The 14,565-nt window shown below is 43.5% G+C and overlaps 1 protein-coding gene and 1 pseudogene across 7 annotated transcripts in view; both read right to left on the bottom strand.

Annotated features, from left to right (window-relative positions):
- Nubpl (NUBP iron-sulfur cluster assembly factor like) overlaps positions 1-14,565 on the bottom strand; it is a 221,995-nt gene that overhangs the window by 172,016 nt on the left and 35,414 nt on the right.
- LOC108351235 (tensin-2 pseudogene) lies at positions 3,269-14,475 on the bottom strand (annotated as a pseudogene).

Raw genomic sequence — 14,565 nt, 5'->3', positions numbered from 1 at the left:
GTGATCTAAGCATAACTTCTGACTAACAAGTAAGCGGCAAACAAGACTGGAAGGATTAGTAAATGCCCAACAAAACACCAAGATGGTGGGACACTGACTTCCAGAAGGCCCTGAATTACAAAATGAAAAAAAAAAAAAAGGAAACAAGACTCTTCTATAAAAAGTAAGGAATTCTGTGGTGTGTCTGGCAAGGGGTGGGGGATGGGCAATAAGGCTACCAGCACATACCTGTCACCATACCTGACATCTCTCCTCCCACTATCCCCAAATCCTACCAAGGTAACTCATAATCCCTCTACAACAAGAAATTCAGGAAACTGAAAGAATCCTAAATCTTCCATGATACCTGTTTCCAGACACACAATTACTTTTCAACCCTTATCATCTGGTTCTATAAATATGCAAAACAAGGTAAATTTAACATTTAAGTTCCTGATCTTACACTGACTCAATTTGTAATTCTAAGAAAAGTATTTATTATCCTTATGTGATTTGGTCTCCCAGGTGTGAGGAGTAGAGACTGAGGTCTGTCTGAAATCCCAGACTAATTTAAAATAAATAAGAAAGCAAAAAGAATAGTTTACTTTTAATAGGATAATTACATATAAAAATTTAATGAATTGAGGTAGCAGCTATAAAAGGGGGGAATATTCCTGTGGAAATCTGCTACATTTAACAAAAAGGAAACTTAGTCAAATTATAATAGAATTAAATTTATTATGAATAAAAACATTTCAAATAGCTAACCTTCTCTGATAGTAGCTCATTGTAGGATTGCTTCTGTGACAACTTCAAGGCTAAAAAACTAGTATAAAATAATAAGCCTCAACTTTAAAATGTAAGGTTATTTTTCATTTTCTTATCTATATTAGTGTTGGTTTTACAGTAACTTGTGTGAGTGAAGTGCTAGGTTTCAATCAAAATGATTTAAAGTAAAATAACACCTTTTAACTTAATGTTCTAGCAAAACAAAGCATAACTAAACAAACTGAGGACATGGCCACTCTAAGACATGGATGAGTGAAAGGGTCTTATTATTGGTATGAGGAGAGAAGCACCCTAGGCTTCTGGAAGACTCCAGAGCAAACAGAGAAGGGAGTAGACTGAACATGGCCAGCAGACTGTACTTGGCCATGAAAAGAGAGGACACGGGGTAGGGAGAACAAGAGAGGAAGAGATGACCAAGGGCCAAGAGAGCATAGCCAAAATAGCAGGGCTGTGAGGATGATGGGGGAGGGGAGCCCTAGGGTGAGGGACTGTATGAAAAGAGTCAGGATGCTAGCAAGGTCTGAGACACTTGCAAATCTGTGGGAGCTTAGCTATGTTACTAGGTACCACAGAGGGCCATTTATCCCTTCTGCCAGTGATAAGAGAAATAGCTCTTTTGATAGAGGAAGAAAGGGCTTTAAAATTTACAGAGGAATGCTGGCTTTTGTCTAACTGATAATAACCAAGTGTCATATCCCTAACTGCACACCAATTTCTTCACACTAGATTATCTTTTCTTTTTTATTGAATGTTTTTTATTTACCTTTCAAATGTTATTCCCTTTCCCCATTTCTCTGACAGAAGTCCCTATCCCACACCCTTCCCCTTATTATATGAGTGCTCCCCTCCCCAACCACTACCCCTTCCTGCCCACTCCACCCCAGCACTGAACATTCCCCTACACTGGGGTATCCAGCCTTGGCAGGACCAAGAGCTTCTCCTTCCATTGGTGCCCAACAAAGCCATCCTCTGCTGCATATGCAGCTGGAGCCATGGGTCTGTCCATGTGTTGTACTCTTTGGATGGTGGTTTAGCCCTTGGGAGCTCTGGTTGGTTGGTTTTGTTGTTCTTATGGTTGGCTTGCCCGTCTCTGTACCAATACCATGCAGTTTTTATCACTATTGCTCTGTAATACTGCTTGATGTTAGGGATGGTGATTCCCCAGAAATTCTTTTATTGTTGAGTATAGTTTTCGCTATCCTAGGTTTTTTGTTATTCCAAATAAATTTGCCAATTGCTCTTTCTAACTCTGTGAAGAATTGAGTTGGTATTTTGATGGGGATTGCATTGAATCTGTAGATTGCTTTTGGCAAAATGGCCATTTTTACTATATTAATCCTGCCAATCCATGAGCATGGGAGATCTTCCATTTTCTGAGGTCTTCTTCAATTTCTTTCTTCAGAGACTTGAAACTCTTGTCACACAGATTTTTCACTTGCTTGGTTAGAATCACACCAAAGTATTTTATGTTATTTGGTACTGTTGTGAAGGATGTCCTTTCCCTAATTTCTTTCTCGGCTTGTTTCTCTTTTGTGTAGAGGAAGGCTACTGATTTATTTGAGTTAATCTTATACCCAGCCACTTTGCTGAAGTTGTTTATCAGCTTTAGTAGTTCTCTGGTGGAACTTTTGGGATCACTTAAGTACACTATCATATCATCTGCAAATAATGATATTTTGACTTCTTCCTTTCCAATTTGTATCCCTTTGACCTCCTTTTGTTGTCTGATTGCTCTGGCTAGAACTTCAAGAACTATATTGAATAGGTAGGGAGAGAGTGGGCAGCCTTGTCTAGTCCCTGATTTTAGTGAGATTGCTTCAAGTTTCTCTCCATTTAGTTTGATGTTGACTACTGGTTTGCTGTATATTGCTTTTACTATGTTGATGTATGGGCCTTGAATTCCTTTTTTTTTTCCCTCCATCTCTATTAAATTGGGTATTTCTTATTTACATTTCAATTGTTATTCCCTTTCCCAGGCCAACATCCCCCTAACCCCTCCCCCGCCTCTTCTACATGGGTGTTCCCCTCCCCATCCTACCCCCCAGTACTGCCCTCCCCCCAACAATCACGTCCACTGGGGGTTCAGTCTTGGCAGGACCAAGGCTTCCCCTTCCACTGGTGCACTTACTAGGCTATTCATTGCTACCTAAGCAGTTGGAACCCAGGGTCAGTCCATGTAAAGTCTTGGGGTAGTGGCTTAGTTCCTGGGCCTTGAATTCCTGATCTTTCCAGGACTTTTATCATGGAGGGGTGCTGAACTTTGTCAAATTCTTTCTCAGCATCTAATGAGATGATCATGTGGTTTTTTTTCCCTTTGGATTTGTTTATATAGTGGATTATGTTCATGAATTTCGGTATACTGAACCATACCTGCATCCCTGGGATATAGCCTACTTGATCGTGATGGATGATTGTTTTGATGTGTTCTTGGATTTGGTTTGTGAGAATTTTATTGAGTATTTTTACGTTGATATTCATAAGGGAAATTGGTCTGAAATTCTCTTTGTTGGGTCTTTGTGTGGTTTAGGTATAAGTGTAATTGTGGCTTCATAGAAGGAATTGGGCAGTGTTCCTTCTGTTTCTATTTTGTGGAATAGTTTGGACAGTATTGGTATTAGGTCTTCTACGAAGGTCTGACAGAATTCTGCACTAAAAACATCTGGACCTGGGCTCTTTTTGGTTGGGAGACTTTTAGTAACTGCTTCTATTTCTTTAGGAGTTATGGGATTGTTTAGATGGTTTATCTGTTCCTGATTTAACTTTGGTACCTGGTATCTGTCTAGGAAATTGTCCATTTCCTCCAGATTTTCCAGTTTTGTTGAAGATAGGCTTTTGTAGGAGAATCTGATGATTTTTTTTTAATTTCCTCAGATTCTGTTGTTTTGTCTCCCTTTTCATTTCTGATTTTGTTAATTTGGATACTGTCTCTCTGTGCCCTCTGGTTAATCTGGCTAAGGGTTTATCTATCTTGTTGATTTTCTCAAAGAACCAGATCCCAGTTTTGTTGATTCTTTCTATAGTCCTTTTTGTTTCTACTCTAATTTCAGCCCTGACTTTGATTATTTCCTGCCTTCTACTCCTCTTCAGTGTATTTGCATTGCTATCATTGTGTCCCATGAGTTTGGGTATGTTCTGTCTTCATTTTCACTAAATTCTAAAAAGTCTTTAATTTCTTTATTTCTTCCTTGACCAAGTTGTCATTGAGTAGAGTGTTGTTCAACTTCCATGTATATGTGGGCTTTCTAGTTTTTGTTGTTATTGAAGACCAACCTTAGTCCGTGGTGATCTGATAGCACGCATGGGATTATTTCAATCCTCTTGTATCTGTTGAGGCCTGTTTTGTGACCAATTATATGGTTAATTTTGGAGAAGGTACCAGGAGGTACTGAGAAGAAGGTAAATTATTTTGTTTTAGGATGAAATGTTCTATAAATATCTGTTAAATCGATTTGGTTCATAACATCCATTAGTTTCTCTATGTTTCTGCTTAGTTTCTGTTTCTATGATCTGCCCATTGATGAGAGTGGGGTGTTGAAATCTCCTACTATTATTATATGGGGTGCAATGTGTGATTTGAGCTTTAGTAAGGTGTTTGTTTGTTTGTTTTGGGGTTTTTGGGGGGGGTGGGGTTTTTTTTTTTCAGAGCTGAGGACCAAACCTAGGGCCTTGCGCTTGCTAGGCAAGCACTCTAACCACTGAGCTAAATCCCCAACCCCGTAGTAAGGTTTCTTTTATGAATGTAAGTGCCCTTGCATTTGGAGCATAGATATTTAGGATTGAGAGTTCATCTTGGTGGATTTTTCCTTTGATGAATATGAAGTGTCCTTCCTAATCTTTTTTGATACCTTTTGGTTAAAAGTCGATTTTATTCGAAATTAGAATGGCTACTCCAGTTTGCTTCTTTGGACTTTTTGCTTGGAAAGTTGTTTTCCAGCCTTTTACTCTGAGGTAGTGTCTGTCTTTGTCTCTGAGGTAGGTTTCCTGTATGCAGCAAAATGCTGGATCCTCTTTACATATCCAGTCTGTTAGTCTATGTCTTTTTATTGGGGAATTGAGTCCATTACTGTTAAGAGGTATTAAGGAATAGTGATTTTTGGTACCTGTTATTTTTGTTGTTAGAGGTGGAATTATGTTTGTGTGTCTCTCTTCTTTTGGTTTCATTGCAAGATTAATTTCTTGCTTTTTCTAGGGTGTAGTTTCCCTCATGTTGAAGTTTTCCATCTATTATCCTTTGTAGGGTTGTAATTGTGGAAAAATATTGTGTAAATTTGGTTTTGTCATGGAATATCTTGGTTTCTCCATCTATGTCAATTGAGCATTTTAGGGGTTGGGGATTTAGCTCAGTGGTAGAGTGCTTGCCTAGCAAGCGCAAAGGCCCTGGGTTTGGTCCTCAGCTCCGGAAAAAAAAAAAATTGAGCGTTTTGCTGGTTATAGTAACCTGGGGTGGTATTTGTGTTCTCTTAGGCTCTGTATAACATCTGCCCAGAGTCTTCTGACTCTCATAGTCTCTGGTGAGAAGTCTGGTGTAATTCTAATAGGTCTGCCTTTATATGTTACTTGACCTTTTTGCCTTACTGCTTTAATATTCTTTCTTTGTTTTGAGCGTTTGATGTTTTGACTATTATGTAGTGGGAGAAATTTCTTTTCTGGTCTAATCTCTTTGGAGTTCTGTAGGCTTCTTGTATGTTTATGGGCATCTCTTTCTTTAGGTTAGGGAAGTTTTCTTCTATGATTTTGTTGAAGATATTTACTGGTCCTTTGAGCTGGGAGTCTTTACTCTCTTCTATACCTATTATCCTTAGGTTTGATCTTCTCATTGTTTCCTGAATTTCCTGGATGTTTTGGGCTAGGAGCTTTTTTTGTTTTACATTATCTTTGATGGTTGTGTCCATGTTTTCTATGGTATCTTCTGTCCCTGAGATTCTCTTTTCTATCTCTTGTATTCTGTTGGTGATGCTTGCATCTATGACTCCTGATCTCTTTCCTAGATTTTCTATCTCCAGGGTTGTCTCCCTTTGTGCTTTCTTTATTGTTTCTATTTCCATTTTAAAATCCTGGATGGTTTTGTTCAATTCCTGTTTTGTTGTGTTTTTCTATAATTCTTTAAGGGATTTTTGTGTTTCTTCTTTAAGGGCTTCCACTTATTTACTTGTGTTGTCCTGTATTTCCTTAAGGGAGTTATTTATGTCCTTCTTAAAGTCCTCTATCATCATCATAAGATGTGATTTTTAAATCCAAATCTGGCTTTTCCGGTGTGTTTAGATATCCAGTTTTTGCTTTGGTTGTAGAACTGAGCTCTGATAATGCCAAATAGTCTTGGTTTCTGTTGCTTAGGTTCCTGCACTTGACTTTCACCATCAGGTTGTCTCTGGTGTTAGCTTGTCTTGCTGTCTCTCACAGCAGCTTGACCCTTCTGTAGGCCTGTGTGTCAGCATTCCTGTAGATCTGTTTTCTTTCAGTGGGACCTGGGAACAGAGAGGTGCTCCTGGGTTTGTGTAACCTGAAGCCTCCAGGCGGGTTGCTTGGTGCAGAAGAGTTGGTCTTGCCTCTGTTTTCAGGTGTATAGGCACTCCTGGTGACTGGTGCAGCTCTCGGTGCAGGCAGAAACCCGAAAGGTCCTGCCCCTGACTTCTCCTAGGTCCCTGTGCCCAGAGGGCACAGACGGCACTAGGCAATTTCCTCTTGGGTCAGGAACGTGGGCAGAAAGTAGTTGTCTCCTCTGAGTTCTCAGGATTGTCCACACTTCTGAGGGTCCAGCTCTTTCTCCCATGGGATTTGGGTACAGGAAGCTGTGAGACTGGTTCAGTTCAGGTCTGGGAGTGCGCAGAAACCAGCAGGTTCCTGTCCCTGACTGCTCCTATATTCCTGTATCCAGAAGGCACTATGCAGGTTCCTCTTGGGCCAGGAATATAAGCAGAAGTGGTGGTCTCACCTGAGATCTCAGGATTATCTGCACTTCTGGGAGTTTAGCTCTCTTCCCCACGGAATTTGGGTGCAGGGAGCTGTGGGACTGTTTCAGTTTAGTTCCATCCACAGCCAGCCATCAATAGATTTTCAAGTTTTCTTCAAAATGTAGGTATGCATCATCTACTGTATCTTCTAGAAGAAAACCAGACCTTACTCACGAACCACAGTCCAATAAACAAATCAAGACTTGCCTTCACACTTGCTGTGGTAAGAACAGACTTTATATACAGGAATATAATGGCTAACATATGTGGCTGTTACACATACACAAAAATAAAAGGGACACCATGATTACAAGGTGTAGAATTTACATCCGTCACTTACTACTTGCCATAATACCACTCTGGTACTGTCCCTAATAGGATGAGGAAGAAGAGAAACTAACACTCGCAGTGACCATGTTTCGTCTTTAATTGTATTATGTTTTCTTTCTTATGACAAAGCAGAATTAAAATCAACAAGCCAAACCACATCAATCTCCACCAAAATCATAGCACAATCTAATTACAACAAAACTTAAACAAGGAAACACATTTTCTCAGCAAGTTGCATTTATGCCTATTTGTATACACACACACATACACACACACACACACACACACACACACACACACACACAAACGGAGGAGGACAGAGCTGAGAAGGACCTGAGGGAGAAAAGAGAAGACAGAAAGCAATGTAATTCTATTTCAATTCAAAATATATTTTTAAAATTTTTGAAAGAATGATATATCAACTAATTTTTAAAGAGTTTATAGAAATTCTTTATTATTACACAAAAATAGACTCTCTTTTCCCCTCTGATTATGTGACCCCACTCTGGTCTCTGTTTAGAGGGGAGGCAGGAAGCTCCCAAGCCTCTCCCCTCTCCCTGAATGAAGGACCCTGTAAGCTAGGTGGAGCTGGCAGGGTCATTCCCCTCCAGGGCTCCACTACTGATGCCTGCTCACCCCTCACACCTGTCTCTGCCATCTGCTCATGTGCCAGGTCATCTCAGGGGCCCACTCATTAGCTTAGCAGGCAAAGGGCAGGAAAGAGCAGTGGCCCCACTGCTGCCACCCTCTCTCTCATAGGGGCCAGGCCAGGGTAGTGAGGGCTGTGGATGCGGGGAGGGTGCAGTGTTGATGTGGACTTGGAGCTGGTGGCTTCATTCTCTCTGGCCCAGTAGAACTTTGGTGATGAAGGTTACAATGGCACTTGAAGGTTGGTCTGGGTCAAGCTCCACAAAGAGTTGACACACATTTTCCCAGGGACTTCCTGGCTTCTTGGCCACAAAACCAAAGATCTTAGTGGTGGTCCCGTCTGGGTTGGTCCATCTGCGGTCCTGGGGGTCAGTGCTAGAGAAGGTGATGCTGTTCACTGGGTAATGGCAGTGAAAGAAGACCTTTCTCTGGTTGTCTGTCAGTGTGATGATGCCTTGAGCTGAGACCTTGAAATGGACAATGGCTGGCACTGGGACAGGGCTACAGCTCAGAGCTGCAGAGCTGGCCTTGGCCTCGGCTTGAGGGCCAGTCAATGACTCTGCCAAGGTCAGGTAGGGCACTGCAGGCTGCCCCTTGGCATGAGGTCTGCTGCCGTGCTCATGTTGGTGGGCGCTGGGGCCTCTGAGGTTTCCTCCAGAGGATCTTTACTAGGAATTCGCAGACAGCAGGGCAGGGAGATGGGAGAGATGGGGTGCTGAAAGACCAGGGCAGACAGGCTTCCAAAATAGGGCTCAGTGGGGTGACCCTTGATCTTCACGCCTTTGGGCCCAGTCTCAATGAGGAATGGCAGACCAGCTGTTCTGAGGGGTCCCCTTTCCATGGCTGGGCACTGGGTGGGGGTGTGGTCACTTTGAGCGCTAGACCATAGGCTCCCTGGAAAGAGTGACTGTCTCTGATCAGGAAGGCCCCATGATCCTTGTCTTTCAGCAGGGCAATGGCTTGGTCTTGGGAAAGGTGTGGCTTGTACCAGAACTTTGATGTCTCCTGGACAAACTTGACACTGCTTTGGTTCTCTTGTAAAGGGTGCTCTGGGGATTGGGTGACATCTGGGAGAGGAGATACAAAGGTGACAAGCTGATTGGTGCCTCTGGCTGGTGGTGATGGCTCCTGCCCAGACCCAGGCAGGTGTCGCTTTTCAGGAAGTGGAGACTAAGTGGGACCATTGGCCTCGTAGGAGGTAGCCAGGGGGAAGGCAGGGGTGGGTGAACTCTGAGGTGGTTCTGGGCTGCCCACAAGCATCTGGGTAGGCACAGGAGTAAGAGGGGAGCCATCTGGGCTATCTGAGGGGCCCTGAGGGCCTTGCCATGGGGCATAGCAGAGTCCAGGCAGGGTAGTTGGCACGGGGCTCCAAGGACTAACACTGTTGGTGTGGTCCCCTGGGCTCCCTTCTTGAGGCCAGCCATTGGGTGAGCTGGGTGCAGAGGTCTGGGAGAAAGGGCTAGGGTCCAGTGGCTCAGCCTGCTGCTTGCCAACAGCTCAGGAGTCTTTTCAGTGACTCCCTATACAACAGAGGGCAAGGCCTCGCCAGGACTCAGTCTCTGAGTGGGTGCCAAAGAGGGAGACCTGGCGGTGTCTTGCTGTTGGGTGCTCTCCTTGCCCTGAACTGGGCTACTGGTGTGCAAGGGTGTGGAGGGACCGGACAGCTCTGAAGAGGCACTGCATTGGGCATCTCCAGGAGAACAAGGCAGTGTGCTGTGTCCACTGGAGCCATCCCTCCAGGATGGTTCAGGGGACTCTGTAGAAGCCAAGGGTCCTGCTGAGGCCTGGGGTCCAGGAAGTGAGTACTTGTCTCTCCCATCCTCCGCAGGAACCTCATAACCCAGCTTCCTGGATTGCAGGTAGGGTAGACTTCCCAGGGACACAGAACCAGCCCGTGGTGAGTGGGTACCAGGGCTGGGGTACCCTCTGCCTTCACTTGGGGACCCACAACTGTGAGGTGCCTGGCCATATGCTGGGCAGTAGCTGGGAACTGATCCTCCATAGCCACAGGCTACCAGGGCAGGGTACCCTGGATGCCCGTACCTGCCTTCAAGGCACACGGCACAGAAACAGCCCTCATGCCCTTCCTCACCCACCTTGGGTGGCTTCAGGCAGCCGTAGTCAGGCACTAGAGCATGGTGATGCCCACAGGCAAGCACCAGCAGAGGCAACTGGTGTCCAGGCCAGGGGATTCTGCTGTGTGTTCTGTGGTGAGTGTGGATGAGTGGCCGGAGTCACTACCGACAGAGAGCATCGGGGGTGGGGGGGGACACACTGCAACTGGGCATAAGGACTGCCATCCAGGGGGCCTCTTGTGTGGACCAAGGAGCCATCCACACTGTCCTCATGGTGCTGGTTGAAGTTTTCATAGGAGTCCCAGTGTACAGCAGGCTCTGTCATGTTGTAATCCACTGAGACAGAGGGATCATTCCATGGGGTGTTGTCTTTGACCTTCTTAGGGCTGGAGGAGAAGACAAACTCCACTGAGGCTTGGAAAGGGAACTGCTCATCAGCCCAGGCCTTATCTAGCTGGTCCTTGGGGAAGTTGAGCCATGGCCCATGGATGGTGCATGTGTGGAACTGAACTCGGAACACGAGGGTCCTGTCTGTCCTGACTACCCTTGTGGTAGCAGGTTACCATGAAGTCGCCTTTGAGGAGAAGGGCCGGCTCCAGGCTGATGCAAAGCTGCCTGGGGCCCTGGACCTTCGATGCAGTAGACTCCAGATATGTAGACCAGCTGCATAGACTGGTAGATCTTGAGGAAGGGCTGGGAGCCTGTGTTGGGCTCAAAGGCTGGCAGCACGGCACAAATACATAGTGCAGGAATAGAGGACTGCTGTTCATTCGGATGGAGTCAGACAGCAGCCCACTGAAATAGCCAACATAGCGGTGCTGGGAGGGCTGCAGTTCCATGGTCGCCTTGTCCTCACAGAATTTCCTCATGGTGAGAGTTGCCAGTGCTTGGTCTGCCCCTGTAGAGATCTTGCTGTAGTGCATATAGGCAGAGACGATGACTCCAAGCTTGCCTTTGCTTCCCTTGCAGTATAACACAACCACATGCTGAGGGTTGGCACTGAGCCACGTCTCCATGGCTTTGCTGATGGAACACAACTTGTCCAGAGGTGGGGCATGTAATTCGGGCCAGCCAAAGTCGTGCACCTTGGGGTTCAGGCGGGTCAGGTCATGCCGTTTCTCTGAAAGGTTGAAGAGAAGGTATTTGTCTCGGTGCTGGATTGAAGCACATAGGCCAGCTCTCGCAAGTGGACTCAGTGTCGCTGCTCGTCTGGTCGTGCAGGAAAACCTGCCGCCAAGATCCACTCTGTTACATAGGTGAGGTTCAAGTCCCAGCGACGCTCCATGAGCAGATCCAGGCTGAAGCTCCTTGGTAGAGTATTGCCTTGCTTTGAGTGGTTCAGAGACTTGGTGGACCCCAGGTGTTCTATGTGCCAAACTGAACGACTAATTTTTATTTTTTTTCTTTTATTTCTTGAGATTGTGCTACCTTTTCTCAAAAAGTCACCTCATAAATATTTTAATCCTTGTGGATCCTATAATCTCTACAGCAGCTACTCAATATTACTACTGGAGTAATATTAGACTGGGACATCAACAGCTGCCTAAACAACAGGGAAGGGAGTCAGCATAGCTGTGTTCCAATAAAACTTTACACAGGCACACAGACACATGCACACACACATGCACACACATATGCACATGTCAAAGACTTGACTCACAGAGTATAGGTTTCCAACAGCCAATCTAAAATAAAGTTTTTATGACCAAATTAATCAACAAAGTACCAACTTACCCTTAGTAGAGTCAAGAGTAAGCAGCTCTTTTTTCTTCTTTTTTTTTTGAGATTATAATATAATTATATAATTTCTCTCTTCCCTCTTCTCCCTACAAATACTCCCATACAGCCCTCCTTTCTCTCTTTCAAATCCATGGCCTCTTTTCTCACTAACTGCTATTGCATGCATATATGTATTTACAACATATAACTTGTACAGTTATGTATGTCTTCAGGGCTGACCATCTAGCACTGGACAGCCAATTATGGTGTTCTTCCTAGCTTTCCTCAGTTGCCTGGCTCTCCATGTAGGGCTTTTCTTTATGGGCTTTTCCTGTCCAGTTTGGCAAGTTCATGGGAGTTGTCCTTGTTCAACTCACAGTTGGGGAGTCGTGTTGGTGAGACTTAATGAGTACAGCTTCTGAGGTTACTAGGAGACACAATCTCACATTAAACTCTGATCCTCTGGCCCTTACAATTTTGTACTCCCTCATTCACAATGTTCCCTGAGCCTAAGCTATGGGACTTTGTGTAGATGTAGCCATTGAGACTGGGATTCACAACTCTGCATTTTGATTAGTTGTGGCTTTATTACTGGTCTCCATCTTTTGAAAAGAGATGTTTTCTTGACGAAAGGTAAGGACTTGTAGACTACAGTTCATCATTGAAAGAACTCAAGCAAGAACCAGGAGCAGAAACTACAGCAGAGAACGTGAAGGCACTGTGCCTTCTAGCTTACGTCCATGGCTTGCTCAGACACCTTCCCAGGCCTACCTACCCAAGGCTGGCATGCCCACAGGCTAAGCAGTGGAGACGGCTTCTCAGGTGAAGTCCCTGTTTCCCAGGTGTGTCAAGCTGACAGCTGAAGCCAACTATGACAACTGTTAGGTAGGCTTCTATTTTAAATATCTAGTCCTTAATTTAAATTTAAATTCCAAGGCAATTCTATACTATAGAAAAATAGATGAGCAGGGCAGGTTACAAATAAATTGCATGTGACAGTGTTCAGCTAAGTCTCAAATATTTTTCCACCTCTTTCTTCCCAAAATAATTATAGTTAGTCAAGAAAACTTCAATTAGGATTTTCTTTATCTTTCATTTTGACTCAAAAGAAAGAATCACAACAGACACCTTATAAATGCACAGCAAAAAAAAAAATCACTATTAGCAAAAGCAATTGCAAGCTTACTACTAAAAAACCTAATTGTCGTCGTTTTCATCATAAGCTCAGCTAAATATACTGTCATCTAATAATGTACTCTTTTTCTGAGTCTCCTGCAGGTCTCAATACCTAGCAGGTAACATAAGATAGACCAAACCCAAGATACCATTTAGATTTTTGGATTGTTCCTTTATAATATATACCAACCTGTGAAAGCTGCAAACGATGGCAAAATTATTCAGAGTGATTATACTGTTTCGTTACTACTGCATGAAAGCTACAATTTGAGAGCTTACACGTCCTACTTTTTTGTGTGTTGAATTTCAAAGGCAGCAACAACAGTCCTGATACTGCTTTGTTCTCCCAGCAGAATTTACCCTGAAGACTGTAAAGGTTCTGACATGTTCCTTTCATCCCTCTTGTCTACTAATGTAACCCATCAAAACAACAGCTGAGAGCACTCCCACCCAATTATTCCTAAATAAATATTCCTTTCAGACTTCCCTTACGCTTGTCCTTTCAACAGACATACCCAGCTAAGATTCCCATGATTCCCTGCATGTTATAATCTAAGTAATCTTAGACTGGTAATTGGTATTATTCAATTTGGAATTGATCCAAGCCTCTTCTTTCTTGTCTTTCTGCCTATCTTTGAATCAAGCTGTCATTCAAAAGAATTTCAGTCTCTCACTAGAAAAAAAAGCATGAGTCCTGATTCTGTTAGCTGGGATTAAGTAAGAATCTGACTGTCAGAAGAACTAATGGTTGAACAGAGACCAGTTTCCTACTGCTTATCAAGGGATATCTAAATCTCCGTGTTCAATCAAAAAAGGAGCAAGGGCATTGTGAAGGACAAGGTCTGCCCGACAGGATAAAGCACAACCGAAGATGCCTGATGGAATACCGAAGTCTTAACGAACAACGTCATTGGTTAAGAAAGCTGAAAAAGCAACAACAAGAAAAGGATCGTTTCTAACTTGAAACTTTATTTTTAGAGCAGAAACAAACCTAAGGGATTACCTTTGTCTTCTGAAGAAACTGATGGTCTGTCAAGATGGCTCAGTGGGGAGAGGCAGATATAGACATGTAGCTATATAGACATAGATATAGACATAGATATAGAGATAGAGATAAATAGATATATAGATATAGATAGATATAGATGCCATTATCTTTTATCATTGACTACTCTCAGACAGACTCCCCCTCTGCAGTTTCTTAAACACAGCACACTTCAGCCTAAGGACCTTCACAGCTGCTGCACCTCTATCGTGAAATCCTGCACCTCAGTCCTCTACCATCCAGCCCTCAACTTCATCTCCACTAACTTACTTCATGCATTGAACATGACTTTCACTGGCCACCCTAAAATCATAATGCCCATAATACACTTGGCTTTCCTTATTCTCTTTCAGTTTTTCTTTGTTCTTAGTGACTGTATGAATAGTCAACATTACACCTTCACTTGGTTACTACATTTCTCCCAGGAGAAAGTAAAATACAATCAAAGTGGGTGATTTTGCATGTATGATGTGCCACTGTTCACACAGGATATGAAACAATAGGCACTCATGAAGATCCCCTATTCAATCCCATGAATCCTGATGTAATCAGTAGAAGATACCCAAAGTACTTACATAGATAACTAGTTTAGGGTATAGGGTGAACAGAGTGTGAAAGGCAGAAATGCACTTAGTACAGGAAAAGAGAGAAAGGTCTGCGGTAAGATCTAAGCCACAGAGCCAAAAGGACCACAGTAATAATGACTCAAAGACATCAAAAGTCTCCTTGTAGAGGTCTGTCTCTTTAAATGTATGTATGTTTGGTTTTCTGCTTGTGACATAATCTCAATAGGTAGCCCAAACTAGTCTAGAATTCACTCTGTATAATCATCTGGCCTAGAGTGCTCAGTCCT

This window comes from Rattus norvegicus, chromosome 6 (genome assembly GCF_036323735.1).
Source record: "Rattus norvegicus strain BN/NHsdMcwi chromosome 6, GRCr8, whole genome shotgun sequence".
Lineage (NCBI taxonomy): Eukaryota > Metazoa > Chordata > Mammalia > Rodentia > Muridae > Rattus > Rattus norvegicus.
This window is presented reverse-complemented; position numbering and strand designations above follow the sequence as displayed.